We start from the raw sequence: 21,631 nt of genomic DNA, 5'->3' as shown, positions 1-21,631 counted from the left end.
TGGGCTCTCTGTTAACTCCCCGTTATTTCTGGCTGAAGACCAGCCCTGTTGATTTGACAGCCACTGCTCAACTATGCCCTGTTTGAGAGAGATTAGGCTTATGATGTGGAAATGTTGTCTTAACCCTCACAGCCTAATAGCGCACAGACATCATAATAAAATGTATTACCTATTGTTAAGCTATCACAAAGTCCAAATGGAAGCCCACGCTCCCATTTGTCCTTTAATTATTATTAGATTAAGTTGTTAGATTAAGAAGTTTTTAAACAGCAATAACAACTTAAAAATTTAATAGCATTTTATATTAAAGGTGATGTGGTAATTTATTTATCTATGTTAAATACTTTCTCCCATTCCAGCTTAATATGCAGAGTAAGACATTGTGGTTTGAGTCCACCAAAATGTGTAAACACTGAGTGTATTTACATGCACACCAATATGCAGATAACTACAGATAATCAGCATATTCAAAACTTGTGCACATTGGATGAGTCTGTAAAAACACTGGTAAATGAGTTTACAGTACACGCAACGTTAAAATATGTGTGATGAGCGTTTTTTTGCTTAAACCGAAAATGGCCTTACCCCTAGGAAAGCTGTTAAATTGTTCACATGGCCATGTACAATATGTACAATCAGTTAAGTATAATATGTTTGTATATTTTAATACAAATTTATGTTTGCTCTGTTTGTGTGAACATCCCAACCAGCTTGACACAGTTAGAGTAGACTCTACTGGTGAGTTGTGGGACTTAAAAAGGCACAATCAAATTTAAACATACAGTAATAAGAGGGTGCAGTACATGATTGTTTTTCTATACTGGAGTCATTCTTTGTGACAAAAAGTGAGAGAATTCAGTTTAGAGTATCCAGCACAGTCAGGCCTTTGTTGATGTGTAGTCCTTCAGGGGCTATTTTGTCCTTCCCCCAGTACTATCTGAGGAGATATGACGCTGTTCTGAAATTAGGCTGAGCCAAGATCCTGCTAGCATACAAATTGCTCTCCAAGTCCTTGAAGAACTGATCGGTAAGTGTCCTTGCTTACCCTTAAAACTGGCACAGCTTTTATTTACCTTGCACAACTGCCTCATTAAGGTGATTTCGTACTGATGGAAAAGATAAAATGTCATGTATGCAAAGAAACATAAAAACTATTCAAGACTTCAGATCTTTGGTCAGGAAATCGTAGGCTAAAGCAAAGTATAGAGAAGTTTTAATCAAGCAAAGCCTTATACAGTTAATGTATCTATACACAATGCAGTCAAATGTGTTCAAATCAGTCAAATCTGCAGTCAGATGTTTTTAAATAATCAAATTATACTTATTTAATAAGCAAATATGCCTTCTTCAGGCTTCTGTGTTCTAGGATTCCACATGTTCTTGCATATATCTCACTGACTTGACAAGTGTCCTGGCAATAATCAAAAATAATATTTTTTTTATATGGGGAACAATATCACCTCATGAATCAGCCCTTTTGGGATACTACTACCTCTGGGTTACCAGTCTAGACCTTTAAGTCACACCGCCCCTGCTCTGAAGGTGTTGTTTTTTCTTTCTAAAGCTTAGCAGCCAAAACAAAATGAGACAGGAGCTGAATACTCAGTCCTTTAAATGTCAGTGTGGATAAGGCCAGGCTTTTTCTCATTGAGAGCTGAATGGCAGGGCAGTCACTCAGTCTAGACTCCAGTTACTTGTCTGCTGCCAGCTTCTTTCCCCACCTCAGACACTCCTTTCTTCATATTACATCAGTCACTGTGTTGTTTCCTGAGTTATTGTCATTACATTTCTTGACAACCTTAGTTCTCCTCTCAAAAGTAGTCCAGGCATGGTCCAGAAATCTATGATTCTAATGTGAAAGCCTCTTATCCTTAGGGTGAAGTGTGAAATTTCTGTGCCACTAGACTACCCAAACGGAATTGCAATAATAATGAAAATTTTCCCAAATAATCTTGGTTGGATAAACACATTTACACCCTTCAGTTGAGCTAATGTTTCTACAATAATTTAGGTCAGGGTGCTCAAACAAAAAGAGCAATGATTTGATCAAGCCACAGATTTTGCACTTTATGGGGAAGACATAATAAAGCTTACTTATGGTTGTCTGCATATTCAGCTGAAATAGGATAGAGTATTTTATCCTCAAAAGAATTACACACTTCAGCTTTTAGAGACTTTCTTTCAGTTCTTGAGCTGTTTTGTGTTGGAGAATTTACTATTAAGCCAGAGTGTGGCACAGACTTGCACTTCCCCTTAGACTACACTAAGAACATCCTTAAAATAAATGGATTGCTACTGTTAAACCTAGGGCTGGGTATCATTCAAAAAAAATTAAATCGATGCCGATACCTTGACTTCAATACCGGTTCCTAAACGATACATTTTTCGATACCAATTTTATGAAATACATTTTAACAAGATTACAAACGTTACAAATTACCTAAAAAAAAACAAAACGTTGGTTTTATTTTTTCAGTTTGTTGATTTTTTTACAGACTCAAAGATTCCTCATCTGAGCCTTCTGGTTTTTTCATGCCAAGGTTGGCAGAGGCTATAACATTAATGTGAAGAGGGGAAAAACAAGAAAGCTAATCTGTTAATTCAGCCAACCCTAAGGATAAATACGGTTTAACAAGTTAACTAGTTTAATGTGAGTTAAACTTGATCAGTTACTGTCAACCTTAAAGCATTTGTAGCATTGATTTAGCTATCTATAGCCATACATCCAAACAATATCCAATGTACGTAGGTCCCTGTTTATTGGACTAAGTCACCATGCACAGAAACTTTAATTTAACAAGTACACAAGCATGTACCACCACGTGTTAGCCGATATTGCTTGTTGGTTTGTTTCCTAAATGTTAACCTTAGCTGTCGGTGTCCCAGTCATAGTGCCGCTGCATTCATCAGTAGTTTGAGGACTCCTGGTGGGCTTGTTGAAGGAAGCTCTGTGGCAGGACGCTGAGAGGATGACTGCACCGGCTCGGTCTTCTTGCAGTCGAAGACGTAGCAACTTTCTGCTCTTAAGTTTATCTTGTGCACTGTCAAGTGCTACATCAGATTTGTCATGTTGCCAGTCTTGGCAGCAATTATCTTGTCGCAAATATTGCATCGCACGCTGTTGGCATCGAGCCTGGTGAAATATATCCACACTTTTGATCTTTTCCATATCTTTTACATCTATGGAGGTTGAGACGCATACACACTACAGCCTTACATGCCGCGTCGCGTCTCTGGGCATAACCGGCGTAAACTAGTGTTTTTCCTTGATGACTAAACACAGCCAATCACTGGCACTTTTAGATTTGGGCACATCTAGCATGCTACATGCTTATCACTGACGTTGATGAGATTAACCCCTTAGGTATCGAAATTTGGTACCGAACTTCAAGACATGTTTCGTTACTAGATTGTTTAGAGGCAATTCGGTCAGTGCCTAAAATGTCTCGAACTCGATACCCAGCCCTAGTTAAACCACATTGGAGGCAAAAATACATACAGAATGTAACCCCTCAAGCTCATGACTATAGCTAAAAGCAACGAATATCTCTTTTCCTAAATATTTCAGTCTTATTAGTTTGCTGAACTGGTGCAAGAATCTGTCCTAGGGTGAAAAACAGTAGTATTAGTTGGCTGATAGTATCTGTAATATATGGTGTAATCCTTGATGCAGTGGGTATTTGACATCAGCTAACACATTTATGAAAATGTAGTCATCCAGCGCTTGGATGAGCTGCTTGAGAAAAGCAAACGCTGTCACTCAAAATGGAACTGCCTCATTATATATGTCTGTAATGAAGTGCATAGAATACGCTGTCTATGTGTCATCTGAAGCAAACTTTAGTATGGCTATTGAGAGTTCCCATCTCTCATCAACTGAAAGTAACATGCATATGGTCAAGTTTAAGCACTTGTAGGTTGAATACTGAATGGTTTCGTGTAGAGAAATAATCTTGTAAGAAAATATAAAGCTGTTTTTCTTTAAGAAAAGTGCATTTTACAGCAAAGCTTCAAAATAGCTTTGCTCGTGTGAATCCGTTATGTTGTGCATAGGCTGTATGTATTGTATGGGTTTTACAATTTTATTGGATTTTCATAGATTGGTCAGTGGAGAGCAGAGCAGCAATTTCATTCATTTGAGAGGGTCATTAAAATAGGCCACAAGCATCATTAGAGAGCCATGACCAATTCTAGCGGTCCAGCAGTGCCTTTCGAGCTAGAGGGAACTTCTTAGAGGGAACTTAATGTAGTGCTTTTTTGTGCGAAGACCCCAACGTATGCTTAACTGGTACTTGTCAGTATTGCGCACAGGGGTTACTTTGCTTTCCCCTATTCTCTTGTAACTTGATTGGTTACTGCTTCTGAACACAATACCCGCTTTTTATCGAATTCAAGTGTTTTGCTTTTCTTGTTGTAAATGCCAGTGAGCCACTGCTGTGACCTGTTTATGTAAGAATGCCTTGAGGGGCTGAACTCAAATGTTTGAACCATGTTGCTTCTACATTGACAGGAAGGAAAATTCAGGGTTGGTTGTGATTCATTTTCTCACATTGTACAGTCACTGTACTGAAAATGCCCTGAGTGGTGTACATTTATATAACATGTGGAACATTATGTGTACATGAGTTTTTGTGTGTTGGCTCATCTACATATAGTATGTATAAGTTAGTTAAATTTGACAAAAACTCCCTTTGTGGAGAACCGTTCATAAAAAAATAATGTTTTATATAAATATAATTAGCTTTTTATATAAAAAGAAAAAATATAAGTCTATGGTGTGTCCTAATTTAGACAGTTAAGTGAAAGTTATCAATATATTAGCAGTGACATTGACTGAAAAAAGCCTGAAAAGACTGAAATCGCCCGATTGATTGAAAACAGCTGCTGATCAGAGATGATTATTTCCTGTCAAAATGTGGCATAAAAATACATAATTCAGTTAGCTTACAACTTATGCTGTGTGTGAAAGAAAATGTTTGTTGTGTGGAAGTGCTTTGAATTGTGACAACTATGGCAGAATTGCAATTTGTAGGCTTTGAACTGCTATAATTTCATCAGGTGGAACTACTGTTAATGGATATGATGTGTTTGTTAAAAATAACGCTATGGCTGTTCTAGCTAAAAAGAGACATGCTTCATAATTTACCATTACATTAAGATTCAAGAACATTCCAAAAATTAAGAAATCTTACTAATTTAATGTGAGCCTGACAGGAGTAGGGTTGGGTATGGAGTTTGATACAGTTTAGGCATTTACATTTACATTTATGCATTTGGCAGACGCTTTTATCCAAAGCTACTTACAGTGCACTTATTACAGGGACAATCCCCCCCGGAGCAACCTGGAGTTAAGTGCCTTGCTCAAGGACACAATGGTGGTGGCCGTGGGGCTCAAACCAGCGACCTTCTGATTAACAGATATGTGCTTTAGCCCACTACACCACCACCACACCAGGCACCAATTGAATTGCCTCTAAACAATCGAGTATCGATTATATCTTGTCGTTTGTTACCAAATTTCGATACCTAAGGGGTTAATCTCATCAACGTCAGTGATAAGCATGTAGCATGCTAGATGTGCCCAAATCTAAAAGTGCCGGTATCAGAAAATGGTTTGTGTTCCAGGTCTGAGAAAGAATGTTAAAAGTAACATTGCTAACACTGTGTAAATGTATGAAATAATACAAAAACACATTCACCTCGAACCATGATTTATATTTCAGTGATTATTATCATCATTATAATGATATATATATATATATAATTTTTTTTTTTTTTTTTTTTTCTCTATATAACAGATTGTAATAGATTTGCACTATGTGTGTGTATGTGGGTATGTATGAAGGTGAGTGTATGTACGTATATGTATATTTATTTATTTTGTATTGTTTTTTGTTTTTTGTTTTAATTACCTATGTCTCGCTGCTGTTTTGGTATTGTTTGTATTGTTGTACACTGGAAGCTCCTGTCACCAAGACAAATTCCTTGTATGTGTAAGCATACTTGGCAATAAAGCTGATTCTGATATATATATATATATATATATATATATATATATATATTAGGGCTGTCGATTTAACGCCTTAATTCAGTGCGAGTAAAAAAATGTACGCAATTAATCGCAATGCCCCCCGGACCGTAATATGGAAGATTTGTGAGAAATGCAAGCTTGTAGTACCACCTGTTTACTCCAGAGGGCAGTAAGTGAAACTTCAGCTGTGTGGCAACACGCAGTTTATACAGTGAAGAAAACAACCATCCAGCAGCAAAACAACACAAACATGCGTTACGTTCTTGCGTTCAAAACACTTGATGGAGCGCAAATCCGAACTAAGGGATCTCAAGATTTGTTCTAAGTATTAAACTATATTTAACTTGACACAGTGACCTAAAAAGTTTATGTTTATGACGCAATGCCCCCGAGTCTCTGCTGCTCATATATATATATATATATATATATGTGAAGGAGGGAACAAAACAAATGTATTCACACACATTATATATTTTCCCGACGGGTAGAGAATGCACTGGATGAAGCTTCTTTGCCAGAGAGGTTCACAACTGTTGTAAAGCCATCTTTCAAAAAGTTGAACAACGCATTTTAAATGCACTTATTTTTTCCAGTTTCATTTGAACTTTTAGTTAAAATAAATAAAAAATAAAGTTAAATGTTTGAAATCAAGGTGTCTTGTGTAAGCTTAACCCTAACCCTGCTTTTTTTATACACTTAATATCCTTTTTTTTATTGTATGTGTATTCTGTAATGTTTACTATACATTGTATATTATTATTGTGTTGTGTAACACAATAATAATTATTGTGTAAATATGTGTACATTAGATATGTTAATTGTGTTGTGTTAATCTGATGTTTAGTGTTAATCTGATGTTTATTGTAAATTGGTATATGTCTCGTCACTGTCATGACTGCTATGTTGCTCGGAACTGCACACAAGACTTTCACCCACTGCTGCACTTGTGTATGTGGTTGTGTGACAATAAAGTGATTTGATTTTGATAATGAAAATCATCCCATAGTACCACCTAGCGTCTAACCAACGGTAATACCGGTGTTTGTTGTTTTCCTGCAGAGGTTTTATTTTCTACCAAAGTATCGAAAAAAGTATTGTTTAGGAACCGGTATCGGTATTGATATTGAAATTTTTTGAACGATACCCAGCCCTAGACAGGAGGCTATTCAGAATTTAGGTAATGTGAGTTAAGAATGACAATTTGAGTTACAAAATGTGCTTTTTGCTTCTGTGTTTACTCTGAATTAACGTTACACTTATATAATGCTTCTTTTGACTCTACACTCAAAGCTCTTCACGTAGTGTCCTGGGGACTCTCTTCAACCAACACCAATGTGCAGCATCTACCTGTATGATGTGATGGCAGCTGTAGTGCGCCCGTATGTCCACTGCACATCAGCTGTTGGTGGAGCGAGTACAGCCAAATAATATATGGGGATTATTAGGAGGGCATAGTTGATAAAATTTGGGATTTTTTTATGGCCACAGAAAGTCAGTACCTTGGTTTAATGTCTTTTCTGAAGGATGGTGCCTTTTTTACAGGATAGTGTCCCCATCACTATACTGGGTTGTTAGGATCCACACAGACTGCAGGGTGAGCAACATTAGTTTTCCTCAGGAGGAAAGTTCTTTTGAATTTGTGCAAGTAATTTTCATTGATTTGAAACAAGGCAGCTAAAAAAGCAGAACAACCAAACTATCGGTATCTGCACACAAATTCTGTATCTGTCAATACCAAGTAGATGTGTTTGTGTCAAGTTTTGCATACATTGTGAGTTGAAAATATCCCCACAAAGTGAGTAAAACCTGTCAGAGCTCTAGCCTAGTGGGCAAGTGCTCTGACATAAGGTGCGGTAGTGTCATGGGAGACCCGAGTTCGGTCCCGACTTGAGGTCCTTTCCCGATCCTGATCCCCATCTTTTTCTAGTCATTTCCTGTCTCTCTCTCTCTCTACTAACCTATCTAATAAAAGGAACACAAAAGGAGAGTAAAACCTGGAATCACCTGCATTTTGGTGTACCAGTCAACATTCCGGGAGGAAAATGGCTCAATAAACATGCTAAATAATGACAGACAGAAAACCTTTAAGTGCATAAAGATTTCTGTGAAAGTTAGGGGTAATATCAGTAGCGCAGAATAAAAAACATCAAAAAGTCAATGGAAAGTAACAACCATGAAGGAAAAATCAAATGTGTGTTTAAACCAGGTCAAATATATTTAATCTTTTAAAAATGATTAAATCTGACTCATTTTTTACAGAACACATCAAGGCCCATGTACAGTTGAAGTCAGAAGTTTACGTACACCTTAGCCAAATACATTAAAACTCAGTTTTTCACAATTCCTGACATTTAATCATAGAAAACATTCCTTGCCTTAGGTCAGTTAGGATCACTAGTTTATTTTAAGAATGTGAAATTTCAGCATAATTGTAGAGAGAATGATTTATTTATTTCATCCCATTCCCAGTGGGTCAGAAGTTTACATACACTTTTTAATATTTGTTAGCATTGCCTTTTATATTCTTTAACTTGGATCAAATTCTTTGTTTAGCCTTCCACAAGCTTCTCACAATTAGTTGCTGGAATTTTGGCCCATTCCTCCAGATAGAACTGGTGTAACTGAGTCAGGTTTGTAGGCCTACTTGCTCACACACGCTTTTTCAGTTCTGCCCACAAATCGGATTGAGGTCAGGGCTTTGTGATGGCCACTCCAATACCTTGACTTTGTTGTCCTTAAGCCATTTTGCCACTACTTTTGAGGTATGCTTGTGGTCATAGTCCATTTGGAAGACCCATTTGCAACTGAGCTTTAGTTTCCTTGCTGATGTCTTGAGATTTTGCTTCAATATATCCACATCATTTTCCATCTTCATGATGCCATCTATTTTGTGAAGTGCACCAGTCCCTCCTGCTGCAAAGCACCCCTACAACATGATGCTGCCACCCCCATGCTTCACGGTTGGGATGGTGTTCTTCGGCTTGTAAGCCTCACCCTTTTTCCTCCAAACATAAAGATGGTCATTATGGCCAAACAGTTCAATATTTGTTTCATCAGACCAGAGTACATTTCTCCAAAAAGTAAGATATTTGTCCCCATGTGCACTTGCAAACTGTAGTCTGGCTTTTTTTGAAATGGTCTTTGGAAGATGGTCTTTTTCATTTCATTTTCCCATGACGTAGAGCAAAGAGACACCGAGTTTGAAGGTAGGCCTTAAAATATATCCACAGTTCCTATCAGAAGCTAATTGTCTAAAGGCTTTTCATAATTTTCTGGAATTTTCCAAGCTGCTTAAAGGCACAGTTAACTTGGTGTATGAAAACTTCTGACCCACTGGAATTTCCGATAGTCAATTAAAAGTGAATCGATCTGTCTGTAAAAAAATTGTTGGAATAATGACTTGTGTTATGCACAAAGTAAATGTCCTAAAGGACTTGCCAAAACTATAGTTTGCTAATATGAAATCTGTTGAGTGGTTAAAAAATTAGTTTTAATGAATTCAACCTAAGTGTATGTGAACTTCTGACTTCAATTGTAGCATTTGTGGCATAAGCATGAGTGAATTTCCATGGGGAAAGGGAAGTCGTGTGTGTTTGTGTTCCAGAGAGCGAGAGATCGACAGAGAGAGAGAGAAGATTTCAAATCAAAGCATGGTAAAGCAGGGCCTAATATGAATCTGACTCAGAAGCAGAGTAGGCATGTGGGAGTATGATAGCTCATCTTGACTTTATGAAGATGATCTAACAAGCTCATCTTTTATGCTGTCTGTGAAAGTGACATTTTAATGCTTCTGTATGACGTCAACGTGCTGTTTCAGTTCTCACAGAATGTGCTCTTCTGGGAAGTTTAATCTAACCGTCCTTTTTGATGCTAACATTAATTCCTGTCATTTGAGATCAAAGGTTTTATTGCATCTTTCCATACAATTTGATAGGGATGCACTGATGTTTCAGTTAATTATTGACCAAATTAAAACCATCAGCAAATCAGTTTAATGGTTCATTTATTAATACTTATCAAGACACCTTGTAATAACTCTTTGAATTCAAATGCACTATACAGAAATAATGATTGCCACAGAATATAGAAGCGTTGCCACTCCTTTATTCATTCTTGTTCTCACATTGAGGAAAAACCACTGTGACAGACTTGACAGCTGTGAAAGCAACACTTACATGATGAGGTAAAACCATCCAAAACCCTTTGAAACCAGCAAACTTTGACTTCTGAGACATTGGTAGGGTATCCATTAAGGCTGCACATTTGATTTGAGGGAAGAGTGAAATCGCAATATAGTCTTGCACAAATAATACGATTATGTGATTACCTTGAAAAGCTGCGTTTAAAAATATAGGATGCATTTCAGTGCAAAACAGAAAATGAAATTAGGTGCATCCCAAAATACTTTCTGTTGGATAATTTTATACACAGTGCCTAATTAAAAGAGCAGAATTCCCTCATTGCCTGAATTGTTTATTGATTTTGTCTCTAAACCAACCAGCCAGTACAGTTCTTCTCCATCAGCACCATTTCGATAATTTGATGACTAATTTTAATAGAAATGTAATAAATGGAAAAGTACCATGGACATTTTTTTGCCAGCTAGAATCTTTATTTTGCTGAGTGGATGTCATGAGAACAGTGTTTCTATCACATACTCCAAAGTAAGTTGATACAATTTTGGGTGTACAGAAGAGACAGCAGAAACCACCCCAATGCTCTAGTACAAGCAGAGATTTGGGGACACCATAGTTCTGATAGGTATGGGGTTCAACCTGATCAGGGCTCAAGATTGTGGCTTGTATGAAAGGATGGATGACAGATGGTGGTTGGTGTTGTGAGTTTTCAGAGGAGGGTGGGATGATCTGTAGGGACTCTGTGATAACTTGATTGCCCAGATTTTTCTCTCCTTATTCTCCACTTTAGGACCCTGCAGACTGTCCTTTCTCGTTACCCTCCCCAAAACTTCTTCAACCTCTAGTGCCCTATTTCTCTACCAAAAAAAAGCTAAAAACAGGCTTCATACCATATGCCATTCTGCCTAATCACCAACATGGAGGCATTTAATCTATGCCAGAAAACAGCCACGAGTCTTAGCTCGTGAGACCTTTTATTTTTTTTATGATTAACAGTTTTCATTGATTCATCTATTAAACAAAGATAAGCAAAACATATACAAACAGAATCAATATTTATTACCCAGTCTTCTGGATGACCCCTCTTCAAAAGCTGCCACGCTGCCCATCTCTGAACACCACTCCTGAAATGGGGGCACTTCAGATAGTTTAGACCCAGTTTTGTTATGTGCTTATTCTCTATATTGATGACCGCCCCATTGCCTAAAATGCAGAGACTGGGGCAAAATAACATTTTAGTGCCCAATACCTCACACATAAAACTCTGAGTCGTCAACCAAAATTCTTGGATCTTAACACACCCCCAAAAGACATCAGTTGTATCTCTGTATCATCTGATTGACATTGCCAGCAGGTGGGTGTGTCTTTAAGACCTCTACAATCTAGAGGGGGTCCAATAGAATCTATCTAAAATCTTGAATTGCAAAGGTGCACCCTTGCATCTCTAGATGCAGACAATGTTTTTTTTTTAATTCTAGCCCACACTCCCTCCTCCAATACCAAGTTTAATTCTGAATTAGCAGGGAGTAGGGATGTCCCGATCAGCTTTTTTGCCCCTGATCTGATGTTTAAATATTAAATATCTGGCGATCCGATATTTGTATTTGCCTAGATAATAGAGCTGCAGATTGTTTTTTTGCTTGTTTACAAAAATAACGAAGTAAAAAAAGTAACAAAGATATCTTTAGCTTAATGCATTTAACTTAGTGCAGCTAGCATTTTTATAAAACTCACATATAAAATCAACTTCTACTTAGAATGGTGTAATAGCTTATTTTAACTTTAATATTCAGGTACAATCCACTGAGTTCTGTATGGATGAATTGAAATCTTACATACAAATGGTGTAAACAGCTTGACTTGAATAGTCACAACAAAAAATGTATTCGATTAAAACTAATTCAAAATTTCACAATTCCACTTAAAAGTGGCAGAAACAGTTACACTTGAACAGGCTCAAGTTCAACAATAATGAAACAGTTAGTAATAGTTCTGTTGTCAATATCAAAATGCCATTGTGACATACTGACAACCAGTAAAAACCATGAAAGCATCACAGAGATACTGTACATTCAAAAATAAGAAAAATATATTCATAGCAAGCTCCAGTGAGAAATCATTAATATCTATGGTCTGTTTACGGTCTTTGAGTTTTGCTGTAACACAAATCACTAATTATTAAGCAAATGCATTAAGACGCAGTGTCGTTATTGAAGGTTAAACAGTTATATTTATTATTAGTGGTATTGTGACCAACATTAATCTGATTTAAATTGGGATGAGTGACTGATATTGAGAGCACCTGAAGAGTGCACGTCTTTGATTGACACAGAGAGCGCTCATGTTAAAGAGAGTAAAGCTAAAAGCACTCATAATTGCTGATGAACCGTCTCTATCACTCAACACCATGTCTGATTGTCACAACTCACATGATGTATCATGTATTTGCATGTTTATTTGTTGTTTAATTTGTTTTTAAACCTGTTAGCAGCCACCTATATCACTGTTCACTGTGCAACGAGTCCGAATAACTACCGTAACAACTCTAAAAAATGGGCAAATTAATATTCATACACATGTAATTCTTACACATTTTTAAAAACAAACCGGCATATTCATCTCAATTACATAATGCCTGAAAGTTTACATCTGTGAATGCTTAGAATTGCCAACAACTGTCATGCTTCAAGTGCTGAGCAAGTGCTCATTCATTAGACCAGTGTAAGTGTGATTGCCTGCATGCTGCAAAAAAGATTGGCCCTAAACCTAGGCACGATCAGACGATCATGGATTTAAGATGAATATTGGCCGATTTAACCCATTCCAAATGGAGTACCTGGCCTGTGGCCCTGCCTGGGGTATCAGCTTGAGCACATAAGTGTCTTTTAATGTCTCCAGAGCCCAAGAATTTTGAATTATTTGACATGAATTCTTCATAGAACAGATATGGAACAGGTTGTATAGAATCTCACCGGTTTATGACACAAAAAGTATTAAAAACTAGTAAAGTGCACAGAGCACGGCATTCACCCTTCCGACCCTCATACGGCGCCACGCGACTCCCTTTAAAGAAAGGTCTCACTATCACTATCTTTCCTATTTTGGATAATTTGTTACACAACAACGATAATGTCACAAACTGAATTCTATTGATGAAAGCCTAAAATAAAGACTAAATCCCCTCTCCAGACCTCTTTTCCCCTCCATCATCCTGATGCCTTTCTATCTTGCATTTAGGTTAGGAAACAGGAGCTGCGGAAGTCCTTGGCCACAAAGCCAGCTCTGTGTCGTTTTAATTGAAAGGTCCCTTGTGAGAGTCTTTGGACACACACTAACACTCGAACAGCAGAAGCACAGAAAAGCACTTTCTCCCACACAAAAGCCTTACTCATGGTTAACCTCTTCTAGTCAGTGTCAAAATTACTGCTAAGAGTCTATGGCAGATTTTTGAGGTTTGCGGTGATGGGCTTCCATAGAGACTCACTTTATCACTTGTAGTGCCCTCAGCTTCACCCAGTTCAATGCAGTACTATGCCTTGGCATAACATTCAGAGGAAGTCACGTATTAAGTCATCCCTTAAGAGGAATGATCAATGAGAAAGCCCCAAATATATGATGAATTGCTTTATGATTCTTTGGCAATGATAAAACACAGCGCAACAGCGTCTTTTTAAGTAGGCTTAAAAAATACCATTATTTTTCTCCATAGATCAGATCATTTTCAACAGTACTTTATAAAACTTTCTAGGTAGAACTCCTCATGAGCTTCGAGATGAGAAATGATGATATACAGTATGCTTCTGTACAAGTCAGTGTGATTTTAATGTCACTTTAAAAGTACTTGTATATTTTTTGTACTATTATATTTTAATATTTTTTATCAACTTTATTGTTTTTGTACTTACTGTATAGCCAATGACACGTTAATTTAATTCGATTTGGTTTTAGGAACAAAAACACAATCATGTCCCATACTCCTAATACTGTATGTAATATATACAGTATACTATATGTATACATATATATATATATATATATATATATATATATATATATATATATATATATATATATATTATTATTATTATTATTATTCAAAATGATTTAAATATAACTACATATAATTGTTTAATCTTTATATATTGAATAACTGTTATTTGAGGGCCTTAGCACATTTTTAAACTTGCTATTAATTAAATAATTATGTATCCTTTATTTTCTTTCCAGTCACAAAGTAAAAAGTGTAAGATATTTGGTATGCTACATTTAGAAGGGAACTGTTAAAGTGCCCTCATTCTCACACCATTATATATAAGGGTATTTGGTACTGATGAATTTAGACGGGAACCATTAAAGTGCCTGCATTCTCACACCATTATATGTGATGGAATTTAGGGTCACGAAATATGTGAGCTATGAACCAAATTGAATTGTCTTTATACTACATTATTAGGTAATGCAATGTATAATGCAATTAGTCATGTTCGACAACCATTATAAATTAGATAAATGACAAATAACAAGTTTATTTGTCTGAATAAAATTCTCCTCCATTAAAATCGGAATACGTCTCGTTGTATCCGCTCACAATTTCTACTGTAAGGAATTAGCTTTAATACAGTCAGGTCCATAAATATTGGGACATCGACACAAATCTAATCTTTTGGCTCTATACACCACCACTATAGATTTGAAATGTAACGAACAAGATGTGCTTTAACTGCAGACTTTCAGCTTTAATTTGAGGGTATTTACATCCAAATCAGGTGAACGGTGTAGGAATTACAACAGTTTGTATATGTGCCTCCCACTTTTTAAGGGACCAAAAGTAATGGGACAATTGGCTGCTCAGCTGTTCCATGACCAGTGTGTGTTATTCCCTCATTATCCCATTTACAAGGAGCAGATAAAAGGTCCAGAGTTCATTTCGGCAAGCCATCATTAGGCTGAAAAATCAAAACAAACCCATCAGAGAGATAGCAAAAACATTAGGTGTGGCCAAATCAACTGTTTGGAACATTCTTAAAAAGAAAGAACGCACCGGTGAGCTCAGCAACACCAAAAGACCCGGAAGACCACGGAAAACAACTGTGGTGGATGACCGAAGAATTCTTTCCCTGGTGAAGAAAACACCCTTCACAACAGTTGGCCAGATCAAGAACACTCTCCAGGAGGTAGGTGTATGTGTGTCAAAGTCAACAATCAAGAGAAGACTTCACCAGAGTGAATACAGAGGGTTCACCACAAGATGTAAACCATTGGTGAGCCTCAAAAACAGGAAGGCCAGATTTGAGTTTGCCAAACAACATCTAAAAAAGCCTTCACAGTTCTGGAACAACATCCTATGGACAGATGAGAGTGATGGGAAGAGAAGAGTATGGAGAAGGAAAGGAACTGCTCATGATCCAAAGCATACCACCTCATCAGTGAAGCATGGTGGTGGTAGTGTCATGGCGTGGGCATGTATGGCTGCCAATGGAACTGGTTCTCTTGTATTTATTGATGATGTGACTGCTGACAAAAGCAGCAGGATGAATACTGAAGTGTTTCGGGCAATATTATCTGCTCATATTCAGCCAAATGCTTCAGAACTTATTGGACGGCGCTTCACAGTACAGATGGACAATGACCCGAAGCATACTGCGAAAGCAACCAAAGAGTTTTTTAAGGGAAAGAAGTGGAATGTTATGCAATGGCCAAGTCAATCACCTGACCTGAATCCGATTGAGCATGCATTTCACTTGCTGAAGACAAAACTGAAGGGAAAATGCCCCAAGAACAAGCAGGAACTGAAGACAGTTGCAGTAGAGGCCTGGCAGAGCATCACCAGGGATGAAACCCAGCGTCTGGTGATGTCTATGCATTCCAGACTTCAGGCTGTAATTGACTGCAAAGGATTTGCAACCAAGTATTAAAAAGTGAAAGTTTGATTTATGATTGTTAATCTGTCCCATTACTTTTGGTCCTTAAAAAGTGGGAGGCACATATACAAACTGTTGTAATTCCTACACCGTTCACCTGATTTGGATGTAAATACCCTCAAATTAAATCTGAAAGTCTGCAGTTAAAGCACATCTTGTTTGTTTCATTTCAAATCCATTGTGGTGGTGTATAGAGCCAAAACGATTAGATTTGTGTTGATGTCCCAATATTTATGGACCTGACTGTACGTGAATTGATTAATTCATTTATTGGAGTGATATTAATCTCATGGCTTATTGAAAATGATATCACACGTATTTATGTACAGCTTTGAATCAAAACCTTTTAGAAACTGGGATGAGATTATTTATCAAAATATACCAGTCATTCATCTTTGAATACAGACAAACTATTCTAAACATAAATCTAATCTAACACATATATATACATAAAACAGGTTGGTGAGAAGAGTGACAGAATGTGAAATTAATGATCAATACAGTGAAAATGAACTTTACGGAGTCTGTTGACAATGCCTTAAGAACCATTTATCCTTCTTTTGAGTCTACATCGATTTGCTATCGGATTACCCAAAGTATTTAACTAATACACCAGCACTTTGAGCACAATATTGGAGATGTACTTGCATGTCGTAGTGTTTCCTTGCATTCTTTGTGTTGTTTGGTTCTTGGCTCTTGGTCAAAAGTTAATTTTGGACTTCTGTAAGATCGGGTAGTTATTGTCTGTATGAATGATGAGGTTGGCTTTGAAGCGAGGCCTTCTCATGTGTGTGTGAACCTTCTAGAGTGAGTGGCTTCCTCGGGACTTGAAGTCCCAAGCTTCCTTGGTCCTCACATGGCATGGATCTTATTCCGAAGAGATCCAGAGAAGACCACGAGGGAAGAGCCAGAGCAGAGAGTGCAGAAGGGATGAGACAAGAGGGCAAAAGAGAAGAGAGAGAGAAGCTTCCTGTTTGGAAACATTTGAACTAAAATTGTCCGCATCCCCAAAGGTGTCCTGCACCAATCAGAAGTGACTTTTCAGAGTCACATGGTCAACTGGGTTGTCTTTTTCGACAGTTGATTTTATGGTCCTTTGTTTCAGATTCTTACAAATCTCCCGCTCAAAAATAGTGCATATTTAAACATGAACTTTTATATCTTGAGAATGGTACAAGAGACATGATATTCGTTGTCATCCGCTTCCTCTATGTAATCAAGGGAGCGTTTGCATACTAAACTTGACATGAATATTATACGTGTAGGAAACAAAATATGAAAATCCCTTGGTTATACAATATGGATAAAACATTACACATATTTTAAATAGGTATATCAGGCTATAATCATTAATTTGTCAGTTATACAAGTTACCACAGTTCAAAGCAATTGTCAGAATTACCTAGCAAGACTAGGTATGGTATAAATCGTGGATTTAAATTCATTCTGTACATTTTAGAAGGTTAAATCTGTAAAGTGCTGTGACTTTGTGTAAAATGTTTCTGGATTAAGATGAAATGTGTTAGTATTAGGGTCATGCAAATATGATGGTCTTTTGGAAACCTTTCAAGGAAAAGTCTGCTTTAACTCTGTGTGCAAGTTCTGAAGGTCATGCTGAGGGGCCTTTCTGACCAATGCTTTAAATTAGGTTGTTTAGAGTGTCTTGACCATTTTATTGTCCAAAGACAGGCCTTCAGTAGGACTGATGATGCTTGGTCTGTTAATTTATGATGTTGAGGAATTCCAGAATTAAAAAGGTTGGGTTTTTCCTATATTCAAATCATGTCATTTCAATTCTTCTGCATGAATAATACTACAAAAGTAATAGATATATATATATGTATATATATATATATATATATATATATATATATATATATATATATATATATATATATGAAAAGTGAATAAATCGGAACACTGTTATGGGGCTTTTCCTTTGCATGGTACAACTCTACTCAACTCGACTCTGCTCGCTTTTTTTGGGGTTTTCCACTGTGGATAGTACCTGGTACCTGATACCTTTTTTAGTACCACCTCGGTCGAGGTTCCAAGCGAGCCGAGCCGATACTAAATGTGACGTCAAAATCCTGCAGATCACTTATTGGTCAGGGAGAATCGTCACTACCAGCGTCACTGGATTTCCGACACGCGACATCAACCCGCTAGTTTTAAAGTTAGCAACAGTGATAACAGTACTTTAGGGACATTCAAATTGTGAAAAAAGTAATGGCTGTGCACAAAATCACATCGTGGTCAATAAACAAGGTGCAGACGGTCCACTCGTTTGTGATGAGCGAAACAAAAAGTCTCTCAGGAAGTGTATCAGCTGTTGGCCGCACACGGCTACCACCGGACCTACCAACAGTGTAGGGAAAAGATAAAAAAAACTTTAAAGTGACTACAGAACCATCAAGGAAAAGTGGAAGTGGTTCGACCAAATGGACGCTATCTAGATTGGCTAGCAATAGGAGGGGCAGAGCCTGGATGGAGTCCACGATGGAGGATACGTTAAAACTATATTCTGCTTGAAAGCTTCACTTTATTTAGTTGACCAGCTACTGGGAAGCTTGCTTCTAAAACAACCAGGCCAATTTAACTATTACACTTGTTTAAAATCACCATGCAACAACTGCTTTATGCAGCACAATGAGCTAGTAGCTAACAGCTAGCAGTTGTGTTATTGTTTTGGTCAGTTTGTGTTGTGTTTAAGATGTCACTGCAGTAGAGGTGGCGCGACTATGACGACCAGCCTATAATCCCACCCACGTTGAGATGGCGCTAAACTGCAGTGAAATGCAAGATCGGAAACATAAAGCGAGTAGAGTTGAGGTGAATCGAACCGTAACGTGCAGTGGAAAAGTGCCATTAGTCTGTGATATGCATTTAGCACATGTTTTGCTTTATGTAAACTGCAATATTATTTCTTCTAAATTGTACACATTATTTCAAACATTGACAGATCATTTCACTATTAAAAATATACAATTTCATGAAATAATATAAATGTATAGAATGTAGATTGGTAGAAACGATAATAATGGTAATAAATGATTCAAAATAAATATATACACTTTCGCACATGTTTTCAGGACAGGTTTTGTTCAGTTCTGTTGCTTGTTCTGCACCTGATCAGCCTGAATGTAGCTCACTATTTTTGAAGGCCATTTGTTCATATCTTTTTATAGAGAATGGTATATGAGGATTTCTTTATTATTGGAACTTTTAGAATTTATATTGTGTATTAAAGAATTTTATTTTGGAGCCTGGGTAGCTCACCACACCTGAGTCGCAAGTTCGAATCCAGGGCGTGCTGAGTGATTCCAATCAGGTTTCCTAAGCAACCAATTGGCCCGGTTGCTAGGATGGGTAGAGTCATGTTGGGTTAACCTCCTCGTGGTCACTATCTGGTTCTTGCTCTCGGTAGGGTGTGTGGTAAGTTGTGTGTGGATGCTGCGGATAATAGCATGAGCCTACATACATGCTAGGTCTCCGCTGTAACGCGCTCAACAAGCCACGTGATGAGATGTGCGGATTGACTGTCTCAGATGCGAAGGCAGCTCACTATGCCACTACAAGGACTTGGAGCATATTGGGAATTCCAAATTGGGGAGAGAAGTGTAGACAATTTATAATGACATTTTTTTAAATTATAAACATTTTCTGTCATACTTTGTCATTGAGTATTATTCTATTGAATTGAGATTATATCGTACTGTCAACCAAATCATGAGATAACCATATTGTTTTCTCCCTAGCATATCATGTGATTAATTCAATTAACAATTTTAATCAGTTGACATCTACTTTTCAGTGAATAGTTTTATATTTGTCACCATTTCTGATTTGATAGCATGATTCCGATGCTTCATAATTGTTCATTCACTCATAATAAATTAGAATTTATAAAAATCCCTATGTAGAAAATGAATGGGAAAATAGTTTCGGAACTAAGACTGATGAAATAGTGGCACAATATTGAAATTCTAAATATCATAAAATAGCTTTGGCTGTATATTGCCCCATGTCTCACCTTGGTTTCCACCATTTCAGTCGTCCCCTCTCTTCTCAAACCAACTTTGTCTTCCCTATTTCTCTGCTCATTTTCGGTGTCTTCCCTTTTGCCAGTGTGCCCTGAACCCCTGACTCAGCCAGTGTGTGTCTGTAAAGGTTAATGCTAATAATACCAGAGAGCTGCCTGAACTTCAGATGGACTTCTGTGCGCTCAACAGTCCCTGCACAATTTAAGCTCAAGACTTGGCAGAATGCATCTGTGATGTTTCAACAGGGTTGCTTGTCTTCAGCCTTAGTTAAAAGGGATGGATTATGGAAAACAGCATTTAATCTTAATTGAAATAAAAGTGTTTAATATACTATGTAGACATACTCTAATGTTGTTCATAATGTAAAGCTCCCTTCACCAGTCACCCAGACCATTTTGTAGACTGAGCAGCAAAAATTGGTCTTGGGGCAATGCCAGAAGATAATGACTTGCTTTAATGATTAAATAAGTACTCAAATCTATCATTAAAAATAACACCTGCGGCTTGCCCATTATTTTCCAAGTCATCTGAAGACAATTACAGCTACAGTAGTTTGACAGGAATAGTTCACCTAAAAATGAAAATTCTTTCAGATGAGAAACAACCTGAAATGTTTGGTTTTTTTTTTTTTTTTTGTGTGTGTCCGTTCCACATTCATGAGTGCATGAAAGGAGCTTGTTCAGAGTGGCTTGTATTGTTTAGCACTAAAAACAATTTGCACGTTTTAATTTTTGAAATAACTATTCCTTTAAATAAGTTTCAATCAGTTTCAGTTTTATCAGTTTAAATAATTTATTGAGTGACAGCTAAAACATTTAAGTTTGGAAAAATTGTGTTTTGGATACTAGTGTGCTGGTGTCCCCACCAGTTCTTGACTAGCCGTTACCCTTGTTTGTTGATTTAGGGCTAGTTTCATCTACCTTAGTCCTGACTGTAATTTTTTTTTACATAAAACAGGAATGTTGATCTGAATGTCGATCATCTTGATTCTTGATACCAAACAGTGTGTTGCATGTGGCTCCTGACCCCTATGATAAACGGATAAAGTAGTGCATTAGGAGGAGGGACTGCACGGCCCCAGTGATTATAGAAGAGATTTGTGAAAGCCTAGAGGAAAGAGCCAGATGGCTGAGAATCTCAAAGCCCTCCATTCTCTATCTGTCATGACACACAAACATTTCTTCTGCCTCCAGACTGCAATCTCTTTAGATCTCACTCCTGTGATCTCTCTCCCCATCTCTCCATTGACTCCCTCCCCCCTTGGTCAGAGTAACCAGAGTATGTTTTAAATTTGCATTTTTTTCTTCTTCTTCTTCTTCTTCTTCTTCTTTCTTTGATTTGAGGCTGCCTCTAAATTCTTAGCCAGTTTCCTTTTCTATCCCACTTACATGGCAGACTGCACTCTTTTTCTTTTTTTTCTCTCCCCAATTTGGAATTCCCAATGCGCTTTAAGTCCTCATGGTGGCATAGTGACTCGCCTCAATCGGGGTGGCGGAGGAC

General features: G+C 37.3%; 1 protein-coding gene across 2 annotated transcripts in view; it reads left to right on the top strand.

The window, feature by feature from the left end:
- Positions 1 to 21,631, top strand: part of LOC127623284 (cortactin-binding protein 2-like) — a 59,709-nt gene that overhangs the window by 10,448 nt on the left and 27,630 nt on the right. Inside the window, exon 1 of one of the 2 annotated variants that reach the window (XM_052097673.1) lies at positions 994 to 1,027. The exons of the other annotated variant lie outside the window; for it this stretch is intronic. The gene's annotated coding sequence lies outside the window, so the exon portion shown is untranslated. Of the gene's footprint in view, positions 1 to 993; positions 1,028 to 21,631 lie in introns of those variants that run through there. 2 annotated transcript variants of the gene reach the window in all.

The sequence above is a fragment of the Xyrauchen texanus genome, chromosome 29 (genome assembly GCF_025860055.1).
Source record: "Xyrauchen texanus isolate HMW12.3.18 chromosome 29, RBS_HiC_50CHRs, whole genome shotgun sequence".
NCBI lineage: Eukaryota > Metazoa > Chordata > Actinopteri > Cypriniformes > Catostomidae > Xyrauchen > Xyrauchen texanus.
This window is presented reverse-complemented; position numbering and strand designations above follow the sequence as displayed.